The sequence below is a fragment of the Rhinopithecus roxellana genome, chromosome 8 (genome assembly GCF_007565055.1).
Source record: "Rhinopithecus roxellana isolate Shanxi Qingling chromosome 8, ASM756505v1, whole genome shotgun sequence".
Lineage (NCBI taxonomy): Eukaryota > Metazoa > Chordata > Mammalia > Primates > Cercopithecidae > Rhinopithecus > Rhinopithecus roxellana.
In genome coordinates, this window is record NC_044556.1 from 63,185,242 (window position 1) to 63,198,569 (window position 13,328).

Here is a 13,328-nt window from a genome sequence, read left to right on the forward strand (position 1 = left end):
AATGTGTACATCACAAAGTAGTTTCTCAGAAAGCTTCTATCCAGTTTTTATCTCAAGTTATCTCCTGTATCACGGTAGGCCTGAATGTGCTCCCAAATGACCCTTCGCGGATCTGCGCCTGAGGGAGTTTCCAAACTTCCTATTATAAGAAAAGTTTAACTATGCGAGATAAATAAATATTGCTAACACAAAGCAGTTTCACAGAAATCTTTCCATATTTTGTCTGAGGATATTTCCTTTTCCACCATATCTGTCCCTATACTCCCGAATGCCTCTTGGTAGCTTTTTCTCCAAAAGGGATTACGGAATCCTCAGTGAGAAGACTGGTATATTTCTGTGAGTGGAATGCACACGTCACAGAGCAGCTCCTCAGAAAGCTTCCCTCCAGTTTCTATCTGAGGACGTTTCCATTCTTACTGTAGGCCTCAAAGCACTCCTGAATATCCCTTTCGCAGACGAAACAAAATAGTGTTATGATACTGCTCAATGAAAAGAGAAGCTTACTGTGTGAGTGAAATTCTCGTGACACAGAGCAGTTTCACAGAAAGCTTCCTTCTGGATTTTACCCGAGGATATTTCTTTCTCCATATTTTAAGGATCGTTCCCAAATGTCCTTCCTCAGATGCCACAAAAACAGTGATTTCTACTTGCTCAATCCAAAGAATGGTTTAACTCTATGAGACGAATACACACATCGCAAAGCAGTTGCTCAGAAAGTTTCTCTGTAGGTTTCATTGGAAGACATTTCCTTGCTCACCACAAGCCTCTGGGCGTCACTACATATCCCTTCACAGATTCTTCAAAGACAGAGTTTCAAAACTGGTCAACATAGACTAAGCATTACCTCTGTGAAGTGAATGCACATATCAGAGAGCAGATTCTTGGAATGTTTCTTCCTTGATTTTATTTCGGTATATTTCACTATTTGACATAGTCCTCAATGCGCTCCGAAATATCACTTTTTCCGTTTCACAGGAACAGTGTTGAAACACTGCCTTGTGAGAAAAGAGGTATAACTCCCTGAGTGGAATGCATTCATCACAAAGTAGTTTCTCAGAAAGCTTCTCTCCAGGTTTTATCTGAAGATATCTCCTGTTTCCCTGAAGGCCTGAATGTGCTCCCAAATGTCCCTTCGTGGACTCATGCATGATGGAGTTTCCAAACTGTGTAATATACGAAAAGTTTTAACTATGCGAGATGAATCAATATATCTAACACAAAGCAGTTTCGCAGAAATATTCTTTCCAGTTTTTGTCTGAGGATATTTCCTTTTTCGCCATAGCCATCCCTATACTCCCGAATGTCTCTTGGTAGTTTTTCTCCAAAAGTGTTTCTGGAATCCTCTAGGAGAAGAAAGGTGCATTTCTGTGAATGGAATGCACACCTCACGAGGAGCTCCTCAGAAAGCTTCTCTCCAGTTTCTATCTGAAGACGTTTTCTTTCTCACCATAAGCCTCAAAGCACTCCTGAATATCCCTTCACAGACTAAACAAAAACAGTGTTATGATACTGCTCAATGAAAAGAGAAACTTAACTGTCTGAGTGGAATTCACGTTGCACAGAGCAGTTTCACAGAAAGCTTCCTTCTGTTTTCTCTCTGAGGTTATTTCTTTTTCAGGATATTGTAAAGAGCATTTCCAAATGTCCTTTCTCTGATTCCAGAGAAACAGTGATTTCACACTGCTCAATCCAAAGAATGATTTAACTCTGTGAGATGAATGCAAACATCACAAAAGAGTTGCGCAGAAAGCTTCTCTCCAGTTTTCGATGGAAGACATTTCCTTGCTCGACAGAAGCCTCCAATTGCCACTTACTATCCCTTCGCAGAACCCTCAGAGACTGACTTTCAAACTGGGAAATGTAGAGTAAGCTTTAACCCTGTGAAAAGAAGGGACATGTCAGAGACCAGTTTCTTTGAGTGATTCTTTCTGTTTTTTATTGTACGATATTTCACTTTTTACCATAGTCTTCAATGTGTTTTGAATATCACTCTTTTGGTTTCACAGGAACAGTGTTCAAACTGTGCCTTATGAGAAGAAATTTATAGCTCCCTGAGAGGAATGCACACATCACCAAGCAGTTTCTCAAAAAGCTTCCCTCCAGTTTTTATCTGACTATATTTCCTATTTCACCATAGGCCCGAATGTGATCCCAAATATCCCTTCGTGGATCCATCCACGAGGGAGATTCCAAGCTGCGTAATGTAAAGAAAGCTTCATCTATGTGAGATGAATAAGCATAGCAAAAAGCAGATTCACAGAAAGCTTCTTTCCAGTTTTTATCTGAAGATATTTCCTTTTTCACCGTAGTCCTGAATCTGCCTCCAAATAAAGGTTTAACTATGTGAGATGAATAAATATAGCAAAAAGTGGATACAAAGGAAGCTTCTTTCCAGTTTTTATCTGAAGATACTTCCTTTTTCTGCATAGAACTGAATGTGCTCCCGAATGCCCCTTCGTGGTACTGTCCATGACATTTTCCAAGCTCTCTAATGTAAAGAAAGCTTTATCTATGTGAGATGATTTCGCATATCACAGAGAAGTTTCCTAGAAAGCTTCTTTCTGGTCTTTGTCTGAGGCTATTTCCCTTTTCACCATCGGCATCTACATGTTCCCGAATATCACTTGGTACCTGTTTCTCCAAAAGGGTTTCCTCGACGCTGTATGAGAAGAGAGGTGTAACACTGTTTGTGGAATGCACACGTCACATAGCAGGTTCTCGGAAAGCTTCTCTCCAGTTTCGGTCTGAACATATTTCCTTTTTCTCCGTAAGCCTCAAAGTGCTCCCGAATTTCCCATCACACTCTAAACAATCACAGGGTTAGGAAACTGCTCAATGAAAAGAGAGGCTTAACTGAGCGAGAGAAATTAAGGCGACACAGGGCAGTTTCACAGAAAGCTTCCTTTTGTACATTTCCTGAGGATATTTCTTTCTCCATAATCTCAGGATTGTTCCCAATGTTCTTCCTTAGATTCCACAAAAACAGTGATTTCAGGCTGCTCAGGCCAAAGAGTGGTTTAACTCTATGAGACGAATACACATATCACAAAGCAATTGCTCAGAAAATTTCTCTGCAGGTTTCATCAAAGATGCTTCCTTGCTCACCACAAGCATCCGGGTGTCACTAAATATTCTTTCACAGATCCCTAAAAGACAGAGTTTCAAAACTGCCCGTCATAGAGTAAACATTAACTCTGTGAAGTGAATGCACATATCAGAGAGCAGATTCTTGGAACGCTTCTTCCTCGATTTTATTTCAGTATATTTCACGATTCGCCATAATCCTCATTGTGCTCTGAAATATCACTTTTCCCGTTTCTCAGGAACAGTGTTCAAAGACTGCCTTGTGAGAAAGGAAGTATAACTCCCTGAGAGGAATGCATGCATCAAAAAGTCGTTTCTCAGAAAGATTCTATCCAGTTTTTATCTGAAGATATCTCTTCTTTCACTGTAGGCCTGAATGTGCTCCCGAATGTCCCTTCTCGGATCCGTGCATGACAGAGTCTACAAACTGCATAATATAAGAAAACTTTTAACTATGCGAGATGAATAAATATATTTAACACTAAGCGGTATGACAATAATCTTCTTTCCAGTTTTTCTCTGAGGATATTTCCTTTTTCACCATAGTCGTCCCTATACTCCCGAATGTCTCTTGGTAGCTTTTTCCAAAACGGATTTTGGAATCCTCTATGAGAGGAACGGTATATTTCTGTGAGTGGAATGCACATGTCACAAAGCAGCTCCTCAGAAAGCTTCTCACCAGTTTCTATCTGAAGACGTTTTCTTTCTCACCGTAAGCCTCAAAGTGCTCCAGAATATCCCTTCACACACTAAACAAAAACAATGTTATGATACTGCTCAATGAAAAGAGAAGCTTAACTGTGTGAGCAGAATTTACGTGGCACAGAGCAGTTTCACAGAAAGCTTCCTTCTGGTTTTTCTCTGAAGTGATTTCTTTTTCAGGATATTCCAAAGATCGTTTGCAAATGTACTTTCTCTGATTCCACAGTAACAGTGATTTCAAACTGCTCAATCCAAAGAATCATTTAACTCTATGAGATGAATACAAACATCACAAAACTGTTGTGCAGAAAGCTTCTCTCCAATTTTCAATTGAAGACACCTCCTCGCTAGAGACAGACCTCCGGTTGCCACTTATTATGCCTTCCTAGAACCCTCAAACATCGACTTTCAAACTGAGAAACGTACAGTAAGCTTTAACCCAGTGAAGAGAATGGATATGTCAGAGAGGAGTTTCTTCGAGTGCTTCTTTCTGTTTTTTATTGGACACCATTTCACTTTTTGCCATAGTCTTCAATGTGCTCCGAATATCACTCTTTTGATTTTACAGGAACAGTTTTCAAACTGTGACTTATGAGAAGAAAGTTACACCTCTCTGAGTGAAATGCACACATCACCTAGCAGTTTCTCAGAAAACTTCTCTCCAGTTTTTATCTGACTATATTTCCTATTTCACCATAGGTCCGAATGTGATCCCAAATATCCCTTCTCCAATCCATCCATGAGGGAGTTTCCAAGCTGTGTAATGTAAAGCAGCTTCATTTATGTGAGACGAATAAACATAGCAATAAGGGGATTCACAGAAAGCTTGTTTCCAGTTTTTATCTGAAGATATTTCCTTTTTCACCATAGTCCTGAATGTGCTCCCAAAGGTCCCTTGGTGGATATGTCCATGACATTTTCCAAGCTGCCTAATGTAAAGAAAGCTTTATCTATGTGAGATGATTACACATATCACAGAATAGTTTTCCAGAATGCTTCCTTCCAGTTTTTGTCTGAGGCTATTTCCCTTTTCACCATCGGCATCCACATGCTCCCAAATATCACTTGGTACCTGTTTCCCCAAAAGGGTTTCCCTGATGCTGTATGAGAAGAGAGGTATAACACCATGAGTGGAATGCACACGTCACAAAACAGTTCCTCGGAAAGCTTCTCTCTAGTTTCGGTCTGAACATATTTCCTTCTTTCATCTTAAGCCTCAAAGTGCTCCCAAATGTCCCATCACACGCTAAACATACACAGTGTTAGAAAACTGCTCATTGAAAAGAGAGGCTTAACTGAGCGAGAAGAATTCAGACGACAGAGAGTAGTTTCACAGAAAGATTTCTTCCAGATTTTACCTGAAGATAGTTCTTTCTCCATATTCTAAGGATCATTCCCAAATGTCCTTCCTCAGATGCCACAAAAACAGTGATTTCAACCTGCTCAATGCAAATAATTGTTTAACTCTATGAGAAGAATACACACATCGCAAAGCAGTTGCTCAGAACGTTTCTCTGCAGGTTTCATCAGAAGACGTTTCCTTGCTCACCACTAGCCTCCAGGAGTCACTAAATATCCCTTCACAGATTCTTCAAAGACAGCGTTTCGAAACTGGGCAACATAGAGTAAGCATTAACTCTGTGAAGTGAATGAACATATCAGAGAGTAGATTCTTCGAACGCTCCTTCCTCGATTTTATTTCAGTATATTTCACTATTAGCCATAGTCCTCAATGCGTTATGAAATATCACTCTTTTGGTTTCACAGGAACAGTGTAGAAACACTGCCTTGTGAGAAAAGAGGTATAACTCTCTGAGTGGAATGCATTCATCACAAAGTAGTTTCTCAGACAGCTTCTCTCCAGGTTTTATATGAAGATATCTCCTCTTTCACCGTAGGCCTGAATATGCTCCCGAATGTCCTTTTGTGCATCCGTACATGACGGAGTTTCCAAACTGTGTAATACAAGAAAAGTTATAAGTATGCGAGATGAATAAATATATCTAACACAAAGCAGTTTCACAGAAATCTTCTTTCCAGTTTTTGTCTGAGGATATTTACCTTTTCACCATATCCATCCCTATTCTCCCGAATGTCTGTTGGTAGCTTTTTCTCCAAAAGAGATTCTGGATCCCTCTAGGAGAAGAAAGGTATATTTCTGTGAGTGGAATGCACACGTCACAAAGCAGCTCCTCAGAAAGCTTCTCTCCAGTTTCTAGCTGAAGACGTTTCCTTTCTCACCGAAAGCTTGAAAGCCCTCCTGAATATCCCTTCGCAGACTATACAAAAACAGTGTTATGATACTGCTCAATGTAAAGAAAAGCTTAACTGTGTGAGCAGAATTCACGTGACACAGAGCAGTTTCACAGAAAACTTCCTTCTGGTTTCTCTCTGAGATTATTTCTTTTTCAGGATATTCTAAAGAGCGTCTCCAAATGTCCTTTCTCAGATTCCACAGAAACAGTGATTTCATACTGCTCAATCCAAAGTATGATTTAACTCTGTGAGTTGAATACAAATATCACAAAAGATTTGCGCAGAAACCTTCTCTCCTATTTTCGATGGAAGACATTTCCTTGCCTCACACAGTCCTCTGGTTACCACTTACTATCCCTTCACAGAACACTCAAAGACCGACTTTCAAACTGGGAAAGGTAGAGTAAGCTTTGACCCTGTGAAAAGAATGGACATGTCAGAGAGCAGTTCCTTCGAGTGCTTCTTTCTGTTTTTTATTGGATGACATTTCACTTTTTGCCATATTCTTCAATGTGCTCTGAATATCTCTCTTTTGGTTTTACAGGAACAGTTTTCAAACTGTGCCTTATGAGAAGAAAGTTACAACTCCCTGACTGAAATGCACACATCACCAAGCAGTTTCACAGAAAGCTTCTCTCCAGTTTTTTTCTGACTATATTTGCTATTTCACCATGGCCCGAATGTGATCCCAAGTATCCCTTCACGGATCCATCCATGAGGGAGTTTCCAGGTTTAGTAATGTGAAGAAAGCTTCATCTCTGTGAGATGAATCAACATAACAAAAAGCAGATTCACAGAAAGCTTCTTTCCAGTTTTTATCTGAAGATATTTCCTTTTCACTGAAGTACTGATTGTGCTCCCAACGTCCCTTTGTGGATCCGTCTATGACAGTTTCCAAGCTGCGTAACATAAAGAAAGCTTTATCTACGTGAGATGATTACACATATCACTGAGTAGTTTCCTAGAAACCTTCTTTCCAGTTTTGTCTGAGGCTATTTCCCTTTTCATCATCGGCATCAATATGCTCCCAAATATCACTTGGTATCTTTTCCTCCAAAAGGGTTTCCCCGATGCTGTATGAGAAGAGAGGTAAAACATTGTGAGTGAAATACACAAGTCACAAAGTAGTTCCTCGGAAAGCTTCTCTCCAGTTTCCGTCTGAACATATTTCCTTTTTCACCGTAAGCCTCAAAGTGCTCCTGAATATCCCATCAAATGCTAAACATACACAGGGTTAGAAAATTACTCAATGAAAAGAGAGGCTTAACTGAGCAAGAGGAATTAAGACGACACAGAGCAGTATCACAGAAAGCTTCCTTCTGGATTTTACCTGAGGATATTTCTTTCTCCATGTTCTAAGGATCGTTTCCAAATGTCCTTTCTCAGATTCCACAAAAACAGTGATTTCAAGCTGCTCAATCCATAGAATGATTTAACTCTATGAGACGAATACACACATCGCAAAGCAGTTGCTCAGAAAGTTTCCCTGCAGGTTTCATCAGAAGACGTTTCCTTGCTCACCACAAGCATCCGGGCGTCACTAAATATCACTTCACAGATTTTTAAAGACAGAGTTTCGAAACTGGGCAACATAGAGTAAACATTTATTCTGTGAAGTGAATACACATATCAGAGAGTAGATTCTTGGAACACTTCTTCCTTGATTTTATTGCAGTATATTTCACTATTTTCCACAGTCCTCAATGCGCTCTGAAATATCACTTTATCCATTTCACAGCAACAGTGTTCAAAACTGCATTGTGAGAAAAAAGGTATAACTCCTTGAGTAGAATGCATACATCATAAAGTAATTTCTCAGAAATCTTCTATCCAGTTTTTATCTTAAGATATCTCCTCTTTCTCCGTTGGTCTGAATGTGCTCCAAATGTCCCTTCGTGGATCCGTTCATGACGGAGATTCTGAACAGTGTAATACTAGAAACGTTTTAACTATGCAAGATGAATAAATATATCTAACACAAAGCAGTTTCACCGAAAGCTTCCTTCTGGATTTTACCTGAGGATATTTCTGTATCCATATTCTAAGGATCATTCCCAAATGTCCTTCCTCAGAAGCCACAAAAACAGTGATTTCAAGCTGCTCAATACAAAGAATGGTATAACACTATGAGTTGAATACACACGACGCAAAGCAGTTCCTTAGGAACTTTCTCTGCAGGTTTCATTGGAAGACGTTTCCTTGCTCACCACAAGCCTCCAGAGGTCACTAAATATCCCCTCACAGATTCTTCAAAGACAGAGTTTTGAACCTGGGCAACATAGAGTAAGCATTACCTCTGTGAAGTGAATGCACATATCAGAGTGCAGATTCTTGGAACCCTTCTTCCTCGATTTCATTTCAGTATATTTCACTATTCGCCATAGTCCTCAATGCACTCCAAAATATGACTCTTTCGGTTTCACAGGAACAGTGTTCTAATGCTGCCTGTGAGAAAAGACATATGACTTCCTGAGTGGAATGCATGTATCACAAATTAATTTCCCCTAAGACTTCTATCCAGTTTTATGTAAAGAAATCTCCCATTTCACCATAGGCCTGAATGTGCTCCCGAATGTGCCTTCACAGATCCATGCATGACGGAGTTTCCAAACTCCGTAATATAAGGAAAGTTTTAACTATACGAGATTAAAAAATATATCTAACACTAAGCAGTTTCTCAGAAATCTTCTTTCCAGCTTTTGTCTGAGTATATTTCCTTTTTCACCATAGCCCTCAATGAGCTCCCTTATCACTTGGCAGATTCCACGACAACAGTGTTAGGAAACTGCTTCATGAAGACAAAGTTGTAACTCGGTGAGATGAATTCACATGTCACAAAGAAGTTTCTCAGAAAGCTACTTTCTAGTTTTTATTTGAGGATATTTCCTTTGTCACCGTCAGCTTCATTGTGCTAAGAAATATCCCAATGCAGATTTCAAGAAAAGAGTCTTAGCAACGGATCAACAAAAAGGACAGTGTAACTCTGTGAGTTGCAGCCACATGTCACAATGCAGTTTCTCAGAACGCTACTTTCCAGTTTTTACCTGAGGTTGTTTCCTTTTTCACCATAGCCCTCAATGAGCTCCCAAATATCACTTGTCAGAATCCACGACAGCAGTGTTAGCAAACTGCTGCAAGAAGGGAAAAGTGATTCTCTGTGTTATGAATTCACACATCAGAAAGCAACTTCTGAGAAAGCTTCTTTCTAGTTATTATCTGAGGATATTTCCAGTTTCACCATAGGCCTCAATGCGCTCCCAAATATCACGTTGCAGATTCCATGAAAACACTGTTAGCAAACTGCTTCATGAAGACTAAGTTGTTACTCTGTGAGATGAATTCACATATCACAAAGAAGTTTGCCACAAAGCTTCTTTCACGTTTTGAATTGAGGATATTTCCTGTAACAGCCTAGGCCTCAATGTGATCCAAGGTAGCCCTTCTCAGGTTCCTCAAAGACACTGTTAATCAACTGCTCCATGAAAAGTAAGTGTAACTCTGTGAGATGAATTCACACATCACAAAGAAGTTTCTAAGAAAGTTTCTTTCTAGTTTTTGTCTGAGGATATTTCCTTTGTCGCTGTCAGCCTCATTGCGCTCAGTACTATCCAATCGCAGATTTCAAGAAAACTGTGTTAGCAAACTGATCTCTGAAGAGGAAAGTATAACCCTGTGAGTTGCATTCACACATCCTAATGCAGTTTCTCAGAATGCTTCTTTCCAGTTTTTATCTGAGGATATTTCCCTTTTCAGCATAGCCCTCTATGAGCTCTCAAATATCACTTGGCAGATTCCACGATGACAGTGTTAACAAACTGTTTCGTGAAGACAAAGTTGTAACTCGGTGAGATGAATTCACAGGTCACAAAGAAGTTTCTCAGATAGCTACTTTGTAGTTTTTATTTCAGGATATTTCCTTTGTCTCCATCAGCTTCATTGCGCTAAGAAATATCCCAATGCAGATTGCAAGAAAAGAGTGTTAGCACACGGATCAATGAAAAGGAAAGTGTAACTCTCTGAGTTGTATTCACAGGTCACAATGCAGTTTCGCAGAACGCTTCCTTCCATTTTTTATCTGACGATATTTCCTTTTTCACCATAACCCTCACTGGGCTCCCAAGTAGCACTTTGCAAATTCCATGAGAACAGTCTTAGTGAACGGCTTCATGAGGAGAAAGGTGTAACTCTGTGAGATGAATTCACAGATCATATTGAAGTTTCTCAGAAAGCTTCTTTCTCATTTTTAATGGAGGATATTTCCTTTGGCCCTATAGTCTTCAAAGGGATCCGAAATATCAGTTCTCAGATTCCACAAAAACAGGGCTAGCCAACGACTCCATGAAATACAGGAGTAACTCAGTGAGTTGAATTCAAACATCACAGAGCAGTTTCTCAGAAAGCTTCCTTCTTGTTTGAGCTGAGGTTACTTGTGGTCTCGGAGCGCCACTGTGTTTCTTATTGCAGTTTCTGTGAAAGCACTGTTAGCAATCTTCTCAATGAAAACAATCAGCTAACACTGTGAGCTGAATTCAAACACAACAAAGAAATTTCTGAGAAGGCTTTTCTGAAGATTTCTCTGAAGATATTTCATTATTCACTATGGGATTCAATGATATCCAATACATCACTTCTGAGCTTCCACAAAGTCAGTGCTAGCAGACTCCTCCATGAAAGAGTGGTGTAACACTTTGAAATGAATCAACACATCACAATGCAGTTTCTCAGAAAGCTTCATTCCGGGTTTTCTCGGAGGATATTTCCTTTTTCACCATAGCCCTCAATGAGCTTCCAAATATCACTTGACAGAATCCAAGACAACAGTGTCAGCAAACTGCTTCAAAAAGGGAAAAGTGAATTTCAGTGTTATGAATTCACACATCAGAAAGCAACTTCTGAGAAAGCTTCTTTCTAGTTATTATCTGAGGATATTTCCAGTTTCACCATAGGCCTCAATGCGCTCCCAAATATCACGTTGCAGATTCCACGAAAACACTGTTAGCAAACTGCTTCATGAAGACTACGTTGTTACTCTGTGAGATGAGTTCACATATCACAAAGAAGTTTGCCACAAAGCTTCTTTCACGTTTTGAATTGAGGATATTTCCTGTAACAGCCTAGGCTTCAATGTGATCCAAGGTAGCCTTTCTCAGGTTCCTCAAAGACACTGTTAATCAACTGCTCCATGAAACGTAAGTGTAACTCTGTGAGATGAGTTCACAGATCACAAAGAAGTTTCTAAGAAAGCTTCTTTCTAGTTTTCGTCTGAGGATATTTCCTTTGTCACGGTAAGCCTCATTGTGCTAAGAAATATCTGAATGCAGATTGCAAGAAAAGAGTCTTAGCAATGGATCAATGAAAAGGAAAGTGTAACTCTGTGAGTTGCATCCACATGTCACAATGCAGTTTCTCAGAACGCTTCTTCCAGTTTTTATCTGAAGATATTTTCTTTTTCACTATATCCCTAAATGAGCTCCCAAATGTCACTTGGCAGAATCCACGACAACAGTGTTAGGAAACTGCTGCAAGAAGGGAAAAGTGAATCTCTGTGTTACAAGTTCACAAATCAGAAAGCAACTTCTGAGAAAGTTACTTTCTAGTTATTATCTGAGGATATTTCCGTTTTCACCATAGGCCTCAAGGTGCTCCCAAATATCACTTTGCAGATACCAAGAAAACAGTGTTAGCAAACTGCTTCGTGAAGACAAAGTTGTAACTCGGTGAGATGAATTCACATGTCACAAAGAAGTTTCTCAAAAAGCTACTTTCTAGTTTTTATTTGAGGATATCTCCTTTCGCACCGTCAGCTTCATTGCACTAAGAAATATCCCAATGCAGATTTCAAGACAAGAGTGTTAGCAAACGGATCAAAGAAAAGGAAAGTGTAACTCTGTGAGTTGCATCTACGTGTCACAATGCAGTTTCTCAGAACGCTTCTTTCCAGTTTTTCTGTGAGAATATTTCCCCTTTCACCGTAGCCCTGAATGAGCTCCCAAATATCACTTGGCAAAACCATGACAACAGTGTTAGCAAACTGTTGCTAGAAGGGACAAGTGAATCTCTGTGTTATGAATTCACATTTCAGAAAGCAACTTCTGAGAAAGCTTCTTTCTAGTTATTATCTGAGGATATTTCCGTTTTCACCATAGGCCTCAATGCGCTCCCAAATATCACTTTGCAGAATCCACGAAAACACTGTTAGCAAACTGCTTCATGAAGACTAAGTTGTTACTCTGTGAGATGAATTCACATATCACAGAGAAGTTTGTCACAAAGATTCTTTCACGTTTTTAATTGAGGATATTTCCTGTAACAGCCTAGGCCTCAATGCGATCCAAGATAGCCCTTCTCAGGTTCCTCAAAGACAGTGTTTATCAACTGCTCCATGAAACGTAAGTGTAACTCTGTGAGATGAATTCACACATCACAAAGAAGTTTCTAAGAAAGCTTCTTTCTAGTTTTTGTCTGAAGATATTTCCTTTGTCGCCGTAAGCCTCATTGCACTCAGAAGTATCCAATTGCAGGTTTCAAGAAAACTGTGTTAGCCAACTGATCTCTGAAGAGAAAAGTGTAAATCTGCGAGTTGCATTCACACATCATAATGCAGTTTCTCAGAATGCTTCTTTCCAGTTTTTATCTGAGGGTATTTCCCTTTTTGGCATAGCCCTCTATGAGCTCTCAATTATCACTTGGCAGATTCCACAACAACAGTGTTAGCAAACTGCTTCGTGAAGACAAAGTTGTAACTCAGTTAGATGAATTCACATGTCACAAAGAAGTTTCTCAGAAAGTTACTCTCTTGTTTATATTTCAGGATATTTCCTTTGTCTCCGTCAGCTTCACTGCGCTAAGGAATATCCCAATGCAGATTGCAAGAAAAGAATGTTAACACACGGATCAATGAAAAGAAAAGTGCAACTCTGTGAGTTGTATTCACAGGTCACAATGCAGTTTCGCAGAACGCTTCCTTCCAGTTTTTATAGGAAGATATTTCCTTTTTCACCATAACCCTCACTGGGCTCCCAAGTAGCACTTTGCAAATTCCACGAGAACAGTCTTAGCGAACGGCTTCATGAGGAGAAAGGTGTAACTCTGTGAGATGAATTCACAGATCACATTGAAGTTTCTCAGAAAGCTTCTTTCTCATTTTTAACGGAGGATATTTCCTTTGGCCCTATAGTCTTCAAATAGATCTGAAATATCAGTTCTCAGATTCCATAAAAACAGGGCTAGCCAACGGCTCCACGAAATACAGGAGTAACTCAGTGAGTTGAATTCAAACATCACAG